At 42.6% G+C, this 18,572-nt stretch overlaps 1 protein-coding gene across 1 annotated transcript in view; it reads right to left on the bottom strand.

Annotated features, from left to right (window-relative positions):
* PLAGL1 (PLAG1 like zinc finger 1) overlaps positions 1–10,236 on the bottom strand; it is a 69,450-nt gene extending 59,214 nt beyond the window's left edge. The window contains exon 1 of the mRNA XM_016223951.2: positions 9,840–10,236. The gene's annotated coding sequence lies outside the window, so the exon portion shown is untranslated. The remainder of the gene's footprint in view (positions 1–9,839) is intronic.
* Positions 10,237–18,572: the final 8,336 nt, after the last annotated feature.

Here is an 18,572-nt window from a genome sequence, read left to right on the forward strand (position 1 = left end):
TTTTCTGCATAACAAAACACACTATAAGCACAGTTAAAACACAACAAAGGGGGCTAGGGAAACGAACTGTGACTCATGCATGACAAAGGGCTAATTTCCTTAATATGGAGAGGCCTTCTACAGATCAGTAAGGAAAAGACCAACAACTCAACAGAAAAATCAGCAAACACTGCCAGTGAGGTCGGTGACACAGGTAAATGCAGTACGCAAACCCTCCCACAAGCACATCAAAATTACAACTAATCTACAGAGCAGCCGTCGATCGGAACCGCCTGAAATCTAGCTGATTTAAAGAAGCCACATCGAGACGGGTAGGCAGGGCAGAGGCCCAGGCCCGGCTGGTCCCACACCCGATGTGCCACGTAAAAACTGGAAGGGATCGCTCTGCTGCGGAGGTTCCCCACTGAGGAGCGAGGGATTCCAGCCCCTCGCCGGGCCTCCAGCCCAGGTTCCAGAGTCAGGAAGAGAAGTCCCCATAAATTCTGGCTGTAAAAACCAGCAAGGACCGCGGCTGAGTGAGACGGAGGCTGCTGGGGCCCCAGGCATTCCTCTTAAAGGGCCCGTGCGTGGACTGACTCGGACTCACTCCCTCTGAACTCCAGCCCTGAGACAGCAGCTTGAAAGGAACCAGGGATACATGGGGAGGAACTGAATCGTCCGGCATCAGGACGAGCGCTGGGAAGGAAGCTTTCTGCCAGACAAAAGTGCTGGCAGAGGCCATTGTTCTTTTTCTGAGACCCCCCCCCCCCAAAAAAAAACAACACAGAGCCTTGTGGGAGTCTCCATCAACTTGGCTCACACTGTTCACACCACTGTGGTGATTCCTTGAGATCCTGCTCCACCCAACTTATGGGTCCACCCAAGCTGTTTCCAGTGGGTTTTCTATACAAATGGCCTCTCTTGCCTCATGCTTCAGTTTCCTAAAATCTCTCAAACAAGCAGCATCTGGCCTGTGTGTACCTATGTCTCTTGCTAAGTGGCCCCAGGCCGGGCCCTAGCAGCAGTTGGCCTTGGTTTGCAGCTTGGCCTCTCCTGGGCACCTCCAAGCCCAGCCATCTGCAGATCTCTCTGTAGTTCATGTTCCACGGTGTCAAGCAGGGCACAGGCGGTGGCTGACCTTGCACCTCCCAGGAGACCCCAGTGCCAGTGCACCTGGGTGGACAGCTTCAGACCATGCCAGATTACAATCCTATCACCGGGGAAGACTCAGGGAGCAGCAAAGCCCACTGAAGCAAGTCCTGGTCCGGAGGGTTGGCTCCTGTACTATGGCTCCACTGTAGTCACAGCCGGTCCTCACAGTCAATCTGTTGGGATGTCAGTCCCTCCACAGCAGCTCTACCTAAGATTCATCACTCATTACATACCCTTTAGTGCCTTCTTTTTTTATTTTAGAGAGGGAGGAAGGGAGAGAGAGGAGAGAGAGAAACATCAATGTGAGAGAGCTACAATGATCAGTTGCCTCCCATACGTGCTCCAACCAGGGATCGAACCTGCAACTGATGTATGTGCCCTGACCAGAAATCGAACCCATGACCTTATGATGCATGGGATGACACTTCAACCAACTGAGCCACACTGGCCAGGGCCCTTTAGTGCCTTTTGAATTGAAAATCATTTTAATGTATTCCAACTAGAGAAATAAAATTTATATTTTTCCTCTAGGATAAGTATCTCAAATATATCTACTTCCAACTAGAAGTAGAGTCATCCAGTCAGAGTCTAAACACTGTAGGACTGTTCACTGTGGAACTGCTTTCCCAAAGGATTTCCCAAATTCTATTGCGGTAGCAGTTTGTGAGTACCTTTCACAGGCATTATAGGCAACGCAAGATCTTTCTGTTTGATAAAGTGATTAGAAAAACAGCATCATTTTGACTGGCTTATCTTGATTACTAGTCAGTTGGAACATTTTTCACATTTTGAAAGCTCTTTGTATTTAACCACTCGTGACATGCCTCGTCATGACCTCTTCCCTTAGATTTATTGGGGACAATGCTTTCCCTAAAATATGTTATACCATATATCAACCTTCTCTCTGTTTTACAGAGGGGGGAAGGCTGGGGAGAGAGAACTTTTCAAAAACCAGTTTTTATCTGTCTTTTGATTTTCAGCCATTTGACAGAAGTTTAACTTTTTGTATGGTCAATGATAGTTACAACTTCCTCAGCCTATTTTAGCTCCAAGCATTCTTTGGTTACTACAATGTACCAGGCAGTGATTAAGCCCTGGGAGTACAGAGTTGAGAGAAACAGTCTATTAGGGGTAGCTGGCATGCATGTGATAGGTAACTCTGACACAACCTGGTGAGTGAAGATGAAGGACCATGTGCTATTATGGACACACACAGTCAGGCCACTTAGCCTAACTTGCAGCAGAGTCCAATTTTTTTAGAAGAAATTATTCTATAGATTAATTTAGAAAATAAAGACATTAGTCAACAATCCCTAGCATGGGATGAGCATGCTAGATGCTATGAACGGAATGTTTGTGTCCCCCCAGTATTCATATGTTGAAGCCCTGATCCCCAATATGATGGTATCTGGAGATGGGGTCTTTGGGAGATAACTAGGTTTAGATTAGGTCCTGAGAGAGGAGCCTCCATGATGGGCCCTTGTGAGGATATGACGAAACCAGAGCTCAAGAGCACACTCTCTTCTCCTCTCCCTCTGTCCCTCTGTGTCCGCCTGCACACACCAAGGAAAGGCAATGTGAGGACATAAGCAGGAAGAGAGAACTCTCTACAAACCTGGCCATGCTGGCACTCTGATCTCGGACTTCCAGTCTCCACAACTGTGAGAAATAATTTGTTTTTTAAGCCGCATAGTCTATTGTATTCGTTCATGGAAGCCCAAATGACTAAGCAGAAATTGGTATTGAGAAGTGGGGTGCTGCCATCACAAATACCTAAAAATATGGAACAAATAGCTGAAAAATGCAGAAGGGGCTTTGGAACTGCGGAATGGGGAGAGGCCAGAAACATTTTGAGGTGCATGCTACAAAAGCTGATATTACTGTGAAGACACTTTTAAAGGAGATTTTGGTGAGAGTTCAGAAAGAAAAGAGAACTGTAGAGAAGCCTTTGTCCAGCTGCTTAAAAAATACCTAAGTAATCATGTACAGAATGTTGGTAGGAACATGGTAAACACCACTCTGATGAGGTCTAAGATGAACATGAGGAACATGCTGTTGGACCACAGAAAGGCCATCCTTGTTATAACGTGGCAAAGAACCTGGCTCAATTGTGTTTGTGTTCTAGTGTTTTGTGGAAAGTAGAACTTTCAAGCAATAAAAGAGGATATTTATCTGAGGAGATTTCTAAGCAGTTTTGAAGGAGCTATTTGGTTCCTCCCAATGGCTTATAGTAAAATGCAAAAGAGATAAATGAATTAAAGAAGGAATGTTAAGCATAAAAGGAACCAGAACTTAAAGATTTAGAAAATATTCAGCTTATCCATATTACAAAACATGTTCAGAAGAGACCACCAGGGCTGGGCTGTCCAACCACTTGATAAGGAGATTAGCATGAATTATGAACCAAATCAGCCACTCCAGCAGGAACACTGCTAGTTTGAACTAAAGGGAGCACAGATGGGACAAAGTGAAGGAAGGCTGTTGGACTTCTCAGATCCTACAGGGCCAGACCATGAAGTTATTCAGTTGTGAACATGAGCTATTCTTCAAGACAAAGGAAGAATTACACCAAAGATTCAGCAATTCAGAGATGATCAGCAATGCCACTCCCACCAGACCCAGAGTGCATGGGTCCCGGGGTGGGGACAAGGCTGCCCCAACATTGGTTTCAAAGGGTGGGACCACTGCCCAACAGACGTATGTGGGTAGGGCCACCCAGAAAAGTGGAGACACAACCCCTTCCAAGGGTCAAGACCATTGCCCCAGGGGGTCCCTTAAGGCAGAACATCCAGCAAAAAAGAAGATTATCCTTGAATCTTAAAGTCTAAGGGAGTTTGCCTTGTTAGGTTATGGACTTAACTGAGGCCCAACATCTCTTCCAACTTTCCCATTTCTCCCTTTTGGAATGGGAATGTTTATCGTATGTCTGTCCACCATTGCAGTTTGAAAGCACATAACTTGTCTAGTTTCTCAGGCTGACAGCTGGAGAGGAATTTTGCCTCAGGATGAATCACACTTCGAGTCTCACCCACAGGTTATTCAGATGATATTTAGATAAGGCTTTGACTTTAAGGTTGATCCTGGAATGAGTTAAGACTCTTGGAACTGTTGGGATGGAATGAATGTATTTTGCATGCGAGAAGGACATGACTTTTGGGGGACCAGGGGCAAAATGCTATGTACTGAATATTTCAGTCCTCTCAAAATTCGCATGTTAAAGTCCCAACCCCAAATGCGATGATATTTGAAGGGAGGATCTTTGGGAAATAATTAGATTTAGATGAGGTCCTGAGGGTAGAGCCCTGATTATAGGAATACAAAAAAATTATATAGAGAAAAAGTGACTAGAGCTCTCTTGTTCTCTGGATGCAAGTCCTAAGGAAAGACTATGTGAGGACATAGTAAGAGGCTTCTCATCAAGATCCCAACCATGCTGGTACCCTCATCTTGGATGTCCAGCCTCTAGAACTGTGAGAAATAAATGTTCGTTTAAGCCACCCATCTTTGGTTTTCTGTTACAACAGCCCAAACTGACTCAAATACTAGATAAAGGGGAGACCACAAGAAGTGCACAGATATGTAAATAGCTTGATATCTACAGACCCCTACCAGCAGTTTGTGTGTGTGTGTGTGTGTGTGTGTGTGTGTGTGTTTTATCACTAGAGCCTAGAATACACAAAAAATAGTGAGAGATAATACAGAAGAGCTACTGAAGGGTCAGCTCAGACTTGACCTACAGACTGTGATGTGATAAAATAAGTGTTTCAAGCCACTAAGTTTATGTTAATTTGTTATGGCAGCAATAGAAAATGTATATAAACTTTGCTGCCTTAGAATTGAGCAGTGTGTGAAGGCTGGAAGGGTTTTTGAGAAACATGATAGAAAAAGCCCAGATTTCCTTAAACAGACTGTTAATAGAAATTTGGACACTAAAAGTGCTACCAGTGAGGACTCAGGGAAATGAGGACCATGTTACCGGAAATAAAGAAAGCCACGCTTGAACTTCATCTATAAGTACAACCCAATCTGGATCAAAATCCCTGCTAACCTCTTTGCAGAAATTGAGAAGCTACTCCTGAAAGTCAAGGGAAACAGGACATTGAAAGTAAACCTGAGAAACAAGATCAAACTTGGAGGGCTCAGCCTTCCCAATTTCAAAACTTAATACAAAGCTACTGTAATCAAGACAATGTGGTACTCGTGTAAGACTAGATCTAGACCAATGGAATAGACCTAAAAGTCCAAAATGAACCTATACATCTGTGGCCAGATGATTTTTCACAAGAGTGGCAAAACAATACAATAGGGGAACAAACAGTCGTTTCAATAAATGAATAAATAAAATATGATATAGTCTTATAAAGAAATATTACTTGGCAGCAAAAAGCATTAAAGTATTGATACATACTACAACATGGATGGCCTTTGAAAACATTATGCTATGGGGGAAAAAATCAGTCACAAAGGGCCAAGCATTATATGATTCTGTTTCTATGGAATGCCCAGAACTGGTAAACAGAGAGAGACAGAAAGCAGATTAGTGGTTGCCTAGGGCTGGGGAGGTGGAAGGCTTAGGGGTGATGACTAAGGGAAATGATGTTTCTTTATCAGGTAGTGAAAATATTCTAGAATTGATTATGGTGATAGATACACACCACTACGAATATATTAAATGCCATAGAACTATATACTTTGAGTAAATCGGATGGTATATGAATTATGTCTCCGTAAGTAGTTGTGTGTTTTTTTTAAGAGAAGAAAACCACATCGAGGCACCTCATAATCAAACTGCTGGGAACCGGTAACGAGCAAACATATTCCAAAAGCAGCTGGGGAAGGAGAAAGGACATAAAGAGAGTCAAAGAACAATCTACAAATTTGGAGACAGGCTTATTATCCCACAGTTATAAAGAACGGCTATAAATAGAGAGCGAGAAACAACCTGAAAGAAAACAGCAGAACATATAAAGAGACACTTCCCTGAAGGAGAGACCAAAATATGGCCAAGGGGCAAATGAAAAGATGGTTCATTTCATCAGTAATCAGACAACGTAATTTTAAAATGTCAGATACCATTTCACTGTCCAAAATTAAAAAGTCTGACCAGAGGGTTTACATTTCTGATGGGAGTCAAATAGCATAACCACTCTGACTACCAATTTTTAATGTACAACAAATATAAAGGGGTATATACTAAATGCCCCAGCAATTCCATTCCTAGCTATGTATCCTAAAAAATCTTCTGTATGTGTGTGCCAAGATATATGTATGAGAATCTTCATAGCAAACCTGTTTAAAAGATGTTTTTATTGATTTTTTTTCTTTTTTAGAGAGAAAGGAAGGGGGAGGGATAGAGAGAGCGAAACATCGGTGAGAGAGAAACATCGATTGGCTGCCTCCGAATATAGTAGGAAGCTGTATTCCAACTTGGCAGGCTCTGGTTCCACAGCCAGGATTTTTAAAAATATTTTTAAATTGATTTTTAGAGCCAGAGGAAGGGAGAGGGAGAGAAACATCGACTGGCTGCCTCCTGCACGTGCCCCCTCCCTGGAATGGGGCGGGCAACCTGGCAGGGCCCAGGACAAGGCCCAGGACAAGGCCCCACCAGCTGAGCCACACCGGCCAGGGCGCCACGGCCAGGACTTTAATCTAAACTCTGTGCTATGAGAGCGAGAGCAGGACTGAGGGAGCCAAGTCCTGGAGGAGAGAGGCCGGTCTGACTAAGGGACGTAGCTCTGAGGCTGGGACAGGGCGTCGCTGGCAGGGAGGGGAAGGCCGAGTGGGAAGGAAGCGGCTCACAATGGACAGCGGCCGCTCTGTGTTTGTAGGAAGTCAGGCTGTTTGCCCAGAGTAAGTGGGGTGCCGGCTGGCTGGAGCAAAGGGGTGCCTGGTGAGAGCTGAGTGGAACTGAGACCGGCTGGAGAAAGGAGCTTCACATTCCCCGGGCCACACACCCTTCCAGGACCTACGGCCAACGGCGCACGCAAACGCTAGGGGCCCTCTAACTGGCCGCTGCTGGCTTGTCCTTGTCTTTCCTTCTCTTGACCTTGACTGTTTGAACTCAAGCAAGTTAAATGTGCTGGCAGCGCATTTCCATTGTAAGGTCTTTGATACCAGCAGCCAGAGCTCGCTCGGCTTTCCTGCCCACAGCCCTTTGCAAGGAAATTTTATCTTTTGTATGTTCTCCTGTCCTCTGTCTGTCTGTCGAAAGAAAGATCTCTATGGTCTTTCAAGGCTGGCCTTTCTTTTACATTTCTTGTCTCCGTAATTAGATTACAAACTTATACTAGGGAGCAAGTTCTTGCCTTGCAAAGAATAAGCATATAACATTTTAAACATATCTCTGTGTGTCCTGGCCATCTCAATAATTGAGATTCTACATATATCTCTGAAAAAAATTATAACATACAAAAGTAGATTTTTTATGTGCTTCCAAAAATGTATTTTTGCACAGATTTTAAATTCTTAAAATCTACTTGCAGTTTGTTTGTTTTTTAGCAACAAGCTCTCATCTTTCCAAAGTATTAGTCCAATTTGTCCCAAACACCAAATTAATGATGTTTTCCTACAGTGTATGAAAAACTGCAACTTAGAAAACTGTATGTTATTCTTGTATTATAAATCATATCTTCAGGCAAAATCCACTGACATTTAGAAATTAAATGAAAAATAATATATTAAATCAGTTTTAAAATAAGCTACATAATATTTAACAACTTACATTAAAGTCTCATCAGCTGTAGACTTCATCATAATCATATAATGTAAAGGATATTGTCGTGATTAGATACTTTACTTCCCCAAATTTCCCTATATACCATGCAATTAAATTACAAAATAAATATATTTCAAAAAATAATGAAGCCACTCAATACAGGAAACCACAATAAACAAAAGTATAGGACACAGGGAAACCAGTAACTGCAACGTGAGTGTTTAGTGAAAAAAAAAATATGTTCAGGAACATATTCAGATGACAAATAACTTGTAGAACTTTCATCATACAAATTCTACTTTATTGCTATGAACCCTTTAGGTAAGTAACACACACACGCAAATGAAAGCTAAAGATATACCCCTATTTTTGTCACAAACCGTATCTTCCCTGATGCTCTTTAAACCAATATGTTTCAAAAGTTTTTGACCACAACCAACAGTAAGGGAAATCTTCATGTTGCAACCTAATACAAAGATATATTCATGGAATAAAAGTTTTACATAATATTTACCTTACTAATCATGGTGCACTCTACATTTTTTATCCTTTTATCTTTATTTTTATTGTTGACACTATTACAGAAGTCCCCCATTCCCCCCCCCTTTGCACGCCTGCACCCAGCCCCCGCCACCCCTGCCCTCTGGCCCTCACCACACCGCTGAGTCCATGGGTTAAGCACAGATGTTCTCTGGCTAATCCCACCACCTTCTTTCATGCAGTCCTCCCGCCCCTCTCCCTTCTGACGGCTGCCAGTCTGTCCCGTGTATCCATGCTTCTGTTTCTATTTTGTTAAACGCTGGTTTCATTCTACCAAATTAAAACTCAAGATTTTGGGAAAATACTGCTTTTACTCACATATTATTTTTAATAACATGACCCTAGATTGCTTTTTAGAAATGGAATATGATTTGCCCTAGGACCAGAAAAAGGTGTAAGTGAACCTCATGGACAGTATCCATGCCACTCTGCATAGGATGGAAAAAAGTACCAAGGGAAGAGCAAAGAAAAGGCAGGCAGGAGCGTCCTAAGAGCAAAGAAAAGGCAGGCAGAACCATCCTGCTGACATTCAACCAGGGTCCTCCAAAATTACTTGGTAGGGAGGATAGAACACTGAATTTAGCATCGAGTCCCGGTTCTACCATGTTGGTCAAGACATCCTGTAGAGAATGGATTTTCTCATCTGTACCAAATACCATGGGGCGGGGCTCTGTCTTGTCCACCACGCTGTTCCCCAAATCTGGAACAGTGCTCGGCGCGAGTGGATGAATAAGCATCTTGTCCATATGGCTGCAAGAGGGACATCATCCAAATGCATGACTTTGTTTTAAAATTCAGCCTGTTTCATTGGAGACCCAATATGCTGGCAGCTTCCTATTACCCTGTGATTAAGTGCTTTTCTCTCTCTCTTTTTTTTTTCCCAAGAGAAAAAGGAAGGGGGAGCTTTCTGTAATTTTCCTCTCCAACAGCTAGCCCTTATGAAAGTAAAGAGTATGTGCACCCTTCCCTCCATGTCCAGGATATATGCCACACTGGTGCCCTTTAAAACCACAAATGTAAAATTTAAGCTGCTCCTTCATGCGTGTAAGCCATTTAACTCTTTCTTGGTTTCATCAACTGAGATGATTAAAGAGGGCAACAGAAAGAAATCACAAGTCATAGTACCCAGCTATTCAGCTTAACATCTATATTTTGACCAATAAGGATACATTTATTTTAGCCGATGCTCAGTAGTATTGGTTTATTACTTATAACCTCACAGTGCGAAAAGAAATGAATTTGTCGTTTATTTCATTAGTCATTAATTCCTGAGTAGTTCTTTCAGGTACTGCATCATGCCAGCTTTATGAGGAACACAAAAGATTCCAGTCCTTGCAATCTTAGCATGATTTATCACTAAAATGTCCACTAACTATGCAAAATGTTATCTGATTAAGTATAATAAACAGTACAGTCCTTAAGAGATTTGGACAAAAAGAGAAAAGAAACTTACCGCCTAGAATTCTGGATTTCAAGGACGGCAAACACAAGGCAAGTGGTCAGCCATCGTCCTCACTCTTGGTACCGATGTCAGGCCATTACTGATCTTGGTACTCTTGCCCACTGAACAGACGGGACCTTGAGATCCTTCTCGCACATCCCTCTAGGAAGCCATAATCAAAGACGATGGAGCTTATTCTTCATCTCTGTGCTCAAGCCTCTTAGGTGGTTGGAGAAAAGTCTTTGTTGACATTAACTATCCCACGAGTCCCGTCTGTACACACACCAAAGAGAACACCTTCAACTCCAAAGTCCATCAAGGAAGAGGCACTTGTTTCTCTATGTGGTCTAAGAAAATGACACTCCTGAACTTCAGGTCTCAAATTACTATTATCCAATGGTGATTGTACCTACAAATCCAATAAAATAAGATACTTTATAATAATGAAGGATCATTCTGTAACATATCACATACATAAAATTATAAAAATTAATATATGTTTACTGTAACATTGTAAACATTGGTCATTTACAGGCAGCGCTGAGGTAGTCCATTCTGAGGTAGCCATGATTATTTTTGGCAAATGTCCTCCCAAACTTTCTTTATATTTATACAATAAAAAACAAAGGTGTGGCCCTAGCCTGTTTGGCTCAGTGGTTAGAGCACTGGCTTTTGGACTGAAGGGTCCCGGGTTCGATTCTGGCCAAGGGCATGTACCTCGGTTGTAGGTTCGATCCCCAGCCCCAGTCAGGCGTGTGCAGGAGGTAACCAATCGATGTGTCTCTCTCACATCGATGCTTCTCTCCCTCTCTCTCTCCCTTCCACTCTCTCTAAAAAGCAATGGAAAAAATATCCTCAGGTGAGGATTAAAAATAAAAAATAAAATAAAAATTATTTTATGGCTATGTTTTAAAAAAAAAAAGGAAAGGTATGTGTGTTCATGCGTGAGCTACATTCTTTACCAAAATATTTCTAGCAAACTTCAAATTTATAAATGAAATACACTATTTAAATAATAGATGACTGATAATGCAAAATTTAATGCCATTTTATTTTGTTTTAATGCCATTTTATTTTGCATCTAACACAGCTCAGTGTCAAAATAAAACAAGGGAAAGATGCATTATCACAACACCTTTTCACCATGAATTGTTATAATGAAAGATTCACCCCAAATGTTGTTGAAGGTCAAGAAATAAACCTTTCTACTGAAGAAAAAATAAAATAAAATCCTGACCATATGGTGGTACTTACATATATTTAAAAAGAAATATCTAATTTCTTGTTAAATGAGAAATATGAGAGGTGAGCTCTGGCAGGAACATCCATAGATATTCATATCCATAGATATTCATGAAAACACACCTGCCCCGAGTCGAGTTGTTTATCAGAGAAGGAAGTTTGCAGGACACTTAGCAGAAGGCTTTCGTATTACATATAAGGAAGCGACTCAAAGGTCACAGGGCCAAGAACAGAGACAGCGCCACAGCCACAACCCACGTCTCTTTCTGTGTTTGCTACACAAAACCACACTGCTCCGGCACTCTAGCACGAGGAATTGCATTATAGAGATGAGGCTTTATAAGGCTTAAAAACAATTGCCTTTGTCCCCAAATCTTGCTTCTCAGCCTGGGTGCCTGCATCCCAGGACCCCCAGCTACCCTCAAGCCTGTGATCCTTTCTCCCTGCTCCAGGCTGGATTCTACAATCTTGTTCATGGGTGACCCTCCTGCAGGCCCATCTGCTCTCTGCCCAGAGGCCTGCTATTCATATTCATGGTTAGCAAAGTCCTGAGGCTCAGAAAAGTGAAACCTGAACATACCCATCTCCAGACTGGAGCCACGGTTGTCAGAGAGATAAATCGTAAGCATAGGTGCGGTGAGGAAAACCAAAGGTACATTTCCATTATTAATGGTAACGAGGCCTGGGACACGGAATTTGATCGCCACAAAAGATTACATAAGCAGTGTCTTGATTTGAGCACCACATTCACAGAGACATATTCATGTTCCAAATAAATGTTTGGCAGCCCTATAATTCGGGCTAAAAATTTACCTTTGAAAGCTTGTATAACAGTGATGCTCTTACTTCTGAAAGTAGATGCACTCTTTTTCACAATGCCATATCAGAAACTCAAATATAAAACAGATAAAAACACAACAGACGCATTGAAGCGGCAGCTGATAAAAAACAAAATTCACTTTACTTTTCCTCTACCCCTTTTCCCAGCCCACACCCAGCTTTGGGCATCCCTGAGGAGCCCTAGAACCCCACTGAATCAGTTTGAACTACTTTATATATTTTGACACATTTATCTTTATTAAATAATTTCAACACCTATATAAAGACAGGGTAACTGACATTTTACATATTGCAAGTTGATAATAATGGGCGTCCTATTATCTCTTGCTTGCTAAAAACTTCATACTCTTATTTTTCTGAAACAATAGCTATTTATAAATATTGCAGACCAAAAAAAGGGGAGTTCTATGAAAAGTAACCTCACAGGATGATCTGATCATAAATGCCTAACCGGGAAGGTCACGGTGGGTAGTCACACCTCCAGCACAGAACTTCTTCAGTAAAAGGTTAATCTTTGCCTTATGTAAGCCCCACCCGTTGTTTCTGTGCATCTAGGTTAAAACACCTTGGCAATAAACCATAACCACCCTCCAGAGAGTACCTAATCTCGTTAACTACCCTGTAATCTAATCCCTGCCTTGCTTTCTCCCACCTTAATATAATCTTCTTTAAGTCCCCTTGATTCCAAGTGCATAAAAGAAATTGCAGAACTTTTATTCTCCGGAGCACGGGAGATCTTGCTCCCTAGCATATGTTGCCAGTTTGACTCAAACTCATAAAAATTCTCTACAGGTTTGGACTTTTTTACATTGACAATTTTTGCATTGGATAATGTTTTTTTCCATTTTTAAATCATTAAATTTTTATTTATTGATTGATTTTAGAGAGCAGAAGGGGGAGAGAGACATTGATTCTCATATGTGCCTTGATGGGGGTTGAAACTCCACAGCCTTGGTGTAATGGGGACTATGCTCTAATCAACTGAGCTACAGGGCCAGGGCTCATTTTTAAATCATTTTTATTTTTTCAATTACAGTTGACATACATTATTACATTAGTTTCAGGGGTACACCCCAGTGATTAGCCATTACATAACTTATTAAGTGATCATCCCAATAAACCCTGACCCATCTGTCACCATACATAGTTATTAGAGTATTACTGACTATATTCCCTATGCTGTATTTTACATCCCCGTGACTGTTCTGAAACAACCAATTTGTACTTCTTAATCCCTTCACCTTTTCACCCATCCCTCCCATTCCCCCCTCAGCTGGCAACCATCAAAATATTCTGTATCTAAGAGTCTTTTTCTATTCTGCTTGTTTTTTTTATTTTGTATTTTAGATTCAGTTGTTGACAGATGTGTATTTATTGCCATTTTATTGTTCATTTTTTTAAATCTTTTTTTTCCTTCTTTTTAAAGAAGACCCTTTAACATTTCATATAATACTGGTTTGGTGGTGACGAACTTCTTTACCTTTCTCTGGTCTGGGAAGCTCTTTCTATGCCCTTTGATTCTAAATGACAGTTGTTCTCTTGATGCTCTTCAGATTCTCTTTGTCTGTAACCTTTTGCGTCTTGCTCATGGTGCGTCCTGGTGTCAGCCTCTTTGGGTTCACCCCAGTGGTGACTCTCGGCACTTCCTGGGCTTGTAAGTCTCTTTCCTTCACCAAGTTAGGGAATTTTTCTGTCATTATTTTTTCAAATAGGTTTTCAATTTCTTGCTCTTGGTATGCTTGACGTTGTCCCAGAGGCTCCTTATGCTATCTTTTTTCTTTTGGATTTTGGGTTTTCGCTGTTCCGATTGGGTGTGTTTTGCTTCCTGATGTTCCAAACTGCTGATCCGATTCTTGGCCCCATCTCCTCTACCCCTGATTCCCTGTAAACTATTCTTCCTATCAGTTAGTGTACCCCTCACTTATGACAGGTCCTTTTTTACCCTGTGAAGGTCTCGCCAAGTTCACTGAGCATCCTTGTAACCAGTGTTTTGAACTCTGCATCCGGTAGATTGCTTGTCTCCGTTTCGTTTAATTCTTTTTCTGGAGTTTTGTTCTGTCCTTTCATTTGGGACACGTTTCTTTGTCTCCTCATTTGGGCAGCCTCCCTCTGTTTGTTTCTATGTATTGGGTAGAGCTGCTGTGTCTCCCAGGCTTGGTAGAGTTGCCCAATGTAGTATGTCCTGTAGGGTCCAGTGGCACAGCCCCCCCTCATCACCCAAGCTGGGCACTTGAGGTGCACCCCCTCTACGGGCTGTGCACACCCTCCTCTTATAGTTGAGCCTTGATTGCTGCTGGCACGTGAATGGGAGGGGCTTACCCCCAGTCTGATCAGCTGCAAGGACTGGCTGTGACCAGCCACCACCAGGTCTGGGGCCACATAGCAAGAGGTACGCTGCACGCTGAGGCCAGATTCTGCTTGTTTGAGAGATTTTAGAAAAATCTGAAGCATGAGCCACGGTAAGCCATTCCTATGGAAAAGACACTGGAAACAGCTTGAGTGGGGTGAAAGTTGGGTGGGGTGATGCCGCAGGGAATCACAGGACAGGGAAACAGTGTGAGACAGGCTGACGGAAAGACTCAGGCATGGTGCCCACCTGCTGGTTGTGCATGTGGGGACGGGGAGTTCATCAAGGGAACCGGGGCCTCTGTCAGAACTTCTGTCTGAGAGAAAGCTGACCCCTCAGCTCTTGCGCTGATGGCAGATAATTCAGTTTCTCCCTGAATGTCTCTGGTGCCTTTCAAGCTGCTGCCCCAGCTCTGGAGCTCAGAGGGAGTGAGTCCAAGTCCATTTATGGGCCCTTTAAGGGGAAATGCCTGGGACTCCAGAGGCCCTCCATCTCCCTTGGCCTCAATCCCCATTGGCTTTTATACCAGAAGTTTTGGGGACTTCTCTTCCTGGCACTGGAACCCTAGGCTAGGGTGCCTGGTGTGGAGCTGATGTACCCCCGTCACTCCTCAGGGGGGACCTCTGCAGCTGAGATAGCCCACCTGTGTCCCGGGCTGGAGGAGCACAGGCCCGTTTCATCAAGCACGCTGCTCACAGTGCTCCAGAGATTTGTACCCTTTCCCTGAGCTGGATGCTTCCTCTCAATGCACCCTCAGGTCCAACCCTTCAAGCTGCTAAAAGACACTATATTCCTTTCGATCCTCCAACAAAAATGCCACAAAACTTTGCTTCATCAGTTCATGCTTTTAGCGCCTCTCCCCAAAAACCCAGTCTAGGTAATTGGGCCGTTGGGGTAAGGGGTTAGTGGGGATAGCGAGGGGGGGTGCTCTCCCATTTCATTCCCTCCACCCCACTCCCCTCCATTTGTTTTACTTCTAAATGTTTCTTCTCTCTTCCTTCAACTCAAAGTCTTCAGGACTAATACAAATTAATGCCCAAAGGAACCTATTATTATTACAGCTGTATCTTTAGCCAGATGTCAACCCAAGCTTAGGCTGAGCCAATGCCTGATTATTTCTACTAAGAGTGACTCCAAATTCACATACCTACAATGAAGCTAAAATCTGTGTTGTCAAAATAAGTACTCAAAAGTAAATTGAGTTCTTAGAATTTCTCCTAAGACAAATGACCTCTAATTTGGGAGAAATGATCATAACTAAGTAAATCAAAAGCATGCACATCTGACATATGGTTGAAAAATATAACCAAAGTCCGGTGGTGATCTGGGCATCTGGGAAAGTGAAACCTAAGAGGAGCATTTTATCAGTCAGTGTGCCAGGGAGAGCCTGGTCTGTCTGCCAGCAAGGGCATCTCTGCTCGTTGACTGGTGAAGGGCATTTCACAGGCTCCCAGTGCTTTGTGAGGTTTTCACTGACAGTCAACTCTTTTGCTCTGTTTTCTAAACAAGTAGCCCTCCAGCCTTTAACTGGATTCCCCTGTCCTGATGAAAATGCCTAAACCTGCTATCCAAACAAGTAGATGGGTATGCTAGGCACTTTTGTCTTCCAGATATAAACTGATAATCTGAAATGGGGTACTTAGACAGATTTTGATGAGTTTACTTAGTGTGACTCAGACCCACAGGTCCTTCTAAGGCTCACACCCAACATCTGGGCAGGACTCAAGGGCCTTTGTTTGTGTCTAATCAACAACTATCCCAATCAAAGTATCTTTAGATGCTTCCACTTCAGTTCCCTTTCCTGGGCATCTTTATCTTCTTGATCTCTAATCCCCTTTCTTGGTAATGTAGAAAAATCACTTACATTTTGAGAAATATTATCCACATCCTTAATCTTAACTCTAACCTTAATTTTCTCAGGTATTTTTTGATATATAGAGTGGGGCAAAAGTAGGCTTACAGTTGTGAGTATGCAAAACAGTTTATTCTTGTATTATGTTTTATTAATTATTGTATTATTTTCCATACAAACGACTGTAAATCTACTTTTGCCCCACCCTGTATATAGCAAATGTATTCAACAAACAGATACCGCCTACTATAGCCACTCACTAAATCTTCTGTTGTCTTGTGAATTTCAAGGAGCCTGACAAGAGGCATCATCCGGGTCCCAGAAGCTTGCCCATCAAGCAAACCTGCTTTAGTCTTTTGGGATACTTGGGGCAATTCTGGGGGATCAGCCTCAAGGTCCCAGTTATTTGTTCCTTTACGCTTTCATCTCTAATGCTAAGGCCACCAAGGGTTCCTGCAACCCCAGGTGAACAAGTTTTGAAAGGCCACTCTCACCCCTGCAGCAAGGGTGTGTCCCCTTCCCTCCTCTAGGAAGTTTTCTCAAACCTTTTGAGAGCCTCCTGATTTCTTTCTTTCAGGAGGCTGTGCCACACCCATCTAGCATTTAAATCCATTATTCCCTAGGCTAAATGTTGACTTTCTACCTTCAAGTATCACCTGTAGCACCTAATACAATCCTGGACACATGCATTTTTTGATTGCTTGACTGAGGTGAAAAATGCTGAACTGAAAGATATAAAATTGGGACTGTCCACATGTAGAAGTAGATAGGTGATCTAAGAAGACTAAGGATGATCCTTCATAATAAAAAACAACCAAAATTGGGGGCTACTCTCAAAACATTCTTCCTTTATACACTTGTTTTACAATGAAGAGATTCGTGGTCAGGCTTTTTCATTGCAAATTTCCAATCAACATTCTAATTTAGATCTGACCCACATCCATGAGTTGTCAGTAGGTAGAGCCATGATCCCCTTCCCCCCTCTACAGGGACCACATATATGTGTGAAAGGGGACATGCTAGAAAATATTAATTCTTGACCAGAACCATCAGCTGCAGATAAAAGCAGTTAAGTTGCTGAGCAATAGAGATGATTATTTTTCAAGTAACATTATAACGCATTACTAGAAGTTGGAAAGAGGCATTTCCCCCTTTAAAGCTCTCCCATACATGGCTTCCTTATGGCTTTCCCACTGTCTCCCCATCCCCACCCCTAGCAGAAATCGACTCCCACCCATAATCCTCAGAAATAAAAATGTAATTTTCATAGAAATCAACAACGAGAAATAGATTCACTGAATGATTCTGAGTGGAACAGTTGTAACAGACACCCATGATTATAGTTTTGCCCCTTTAAACTCCGGGGAGAGTCCACCTCAGTCCTAACAGACCAGCAAGTGTGTGCGTGGAGCAGGAGAAATTCACAGGACTGAGCTGTCAAAGTCATAGCTTCTCACTTCAGGTCAGTCACCTATTAGCTATAGGACCTTAGCAAGTCAGCCTCTCCCAGTCCCAAGAAGTCAGTGCTATCTGACAGCTCACCAGTGCTTCCCCAGGATCTAGTAACGTCAGATAAGAACCGGAGCAGAGGCCTCTCCTGATTGAGGGTATATCATTACCAGGTGCCTCCTAAGCCTCATAGCAGTTATTCCTCACAGGTCTCCTGGAGACAGCATCCTCATTTCACAAATGAGCAGACACAGCTAGTTCAGACCCTCGCCCAAAGTCACCAGCTGGAATCTATTCCAATGCAGGGCTGCTGAGCCCATGCTGTAACTGCCTCCTTCTAAATAGGTTTGAAATAACTTAGAAGAGAGTCTACGTACGAGTTTAATCACAATGTGTAAAAGACAACAGGCCCCTGAAGCTGGCAGCCCTGTTTGATTCACCCACGTCTCATTTCTCTTCCTTCCCGAGGTAAGCAATATAAACAGAGCCCCTTTAAAACGGAGCCGGAGCTGCTACGCCACGACTGTCTTGCACGTCCTATGTCTCAAACTTTGGAATGTTAAGATGGGGCAAAATGACCTTTGGACTGGGCCTAAGTAACCTTGTTTCCTGAAGAACTGTTTGCAAAGATAACAGGACAGCAATTATTATGACTACTGAACTGAAGATGACCGGACTGAAAATTAAAAAAAAAAAAAAAATTGTTTAGAATGAACAGCACTAGGTTATGTTATCTGCACCATCAAAAATGCCTTCCTTCTGGTGACATCACTGTTGCCCTTCCCTTCTTTGTACTCATTGCCTTTGTTTCCTAGTGGGAACTTTATTTGTGCTTCTTGCCTGAATGACTCTCGAATGACTCCCGAATAGCTATTCTTACTGATCTCAGTAAACGCTTGTTGCCTCTTGATAAGCCTTTTATTTTTAGGTCAGCACCAAAAAGCACTTACTTCTGCTCCTTTCCAACACCAACCTTATCGAACTCCTTTCTCCCCCCATCTCCCTCTTCTAGATA

The sequence above is a fragment of the Miniopterus natalensis genome, chromosome 5 (genome assembly GCF_054644295.1).
Source record: "Miniopterus natalensis isolate mMinNat1 chromosome 5, mMinNat1.hap1, whole genome shotgun sequence".
NCBI lineage: Eukaryota > Metazoa > Chordata > Mammalia > Chiroptera > Miniopteridae > Miniopterus > Miniopterus natalensis.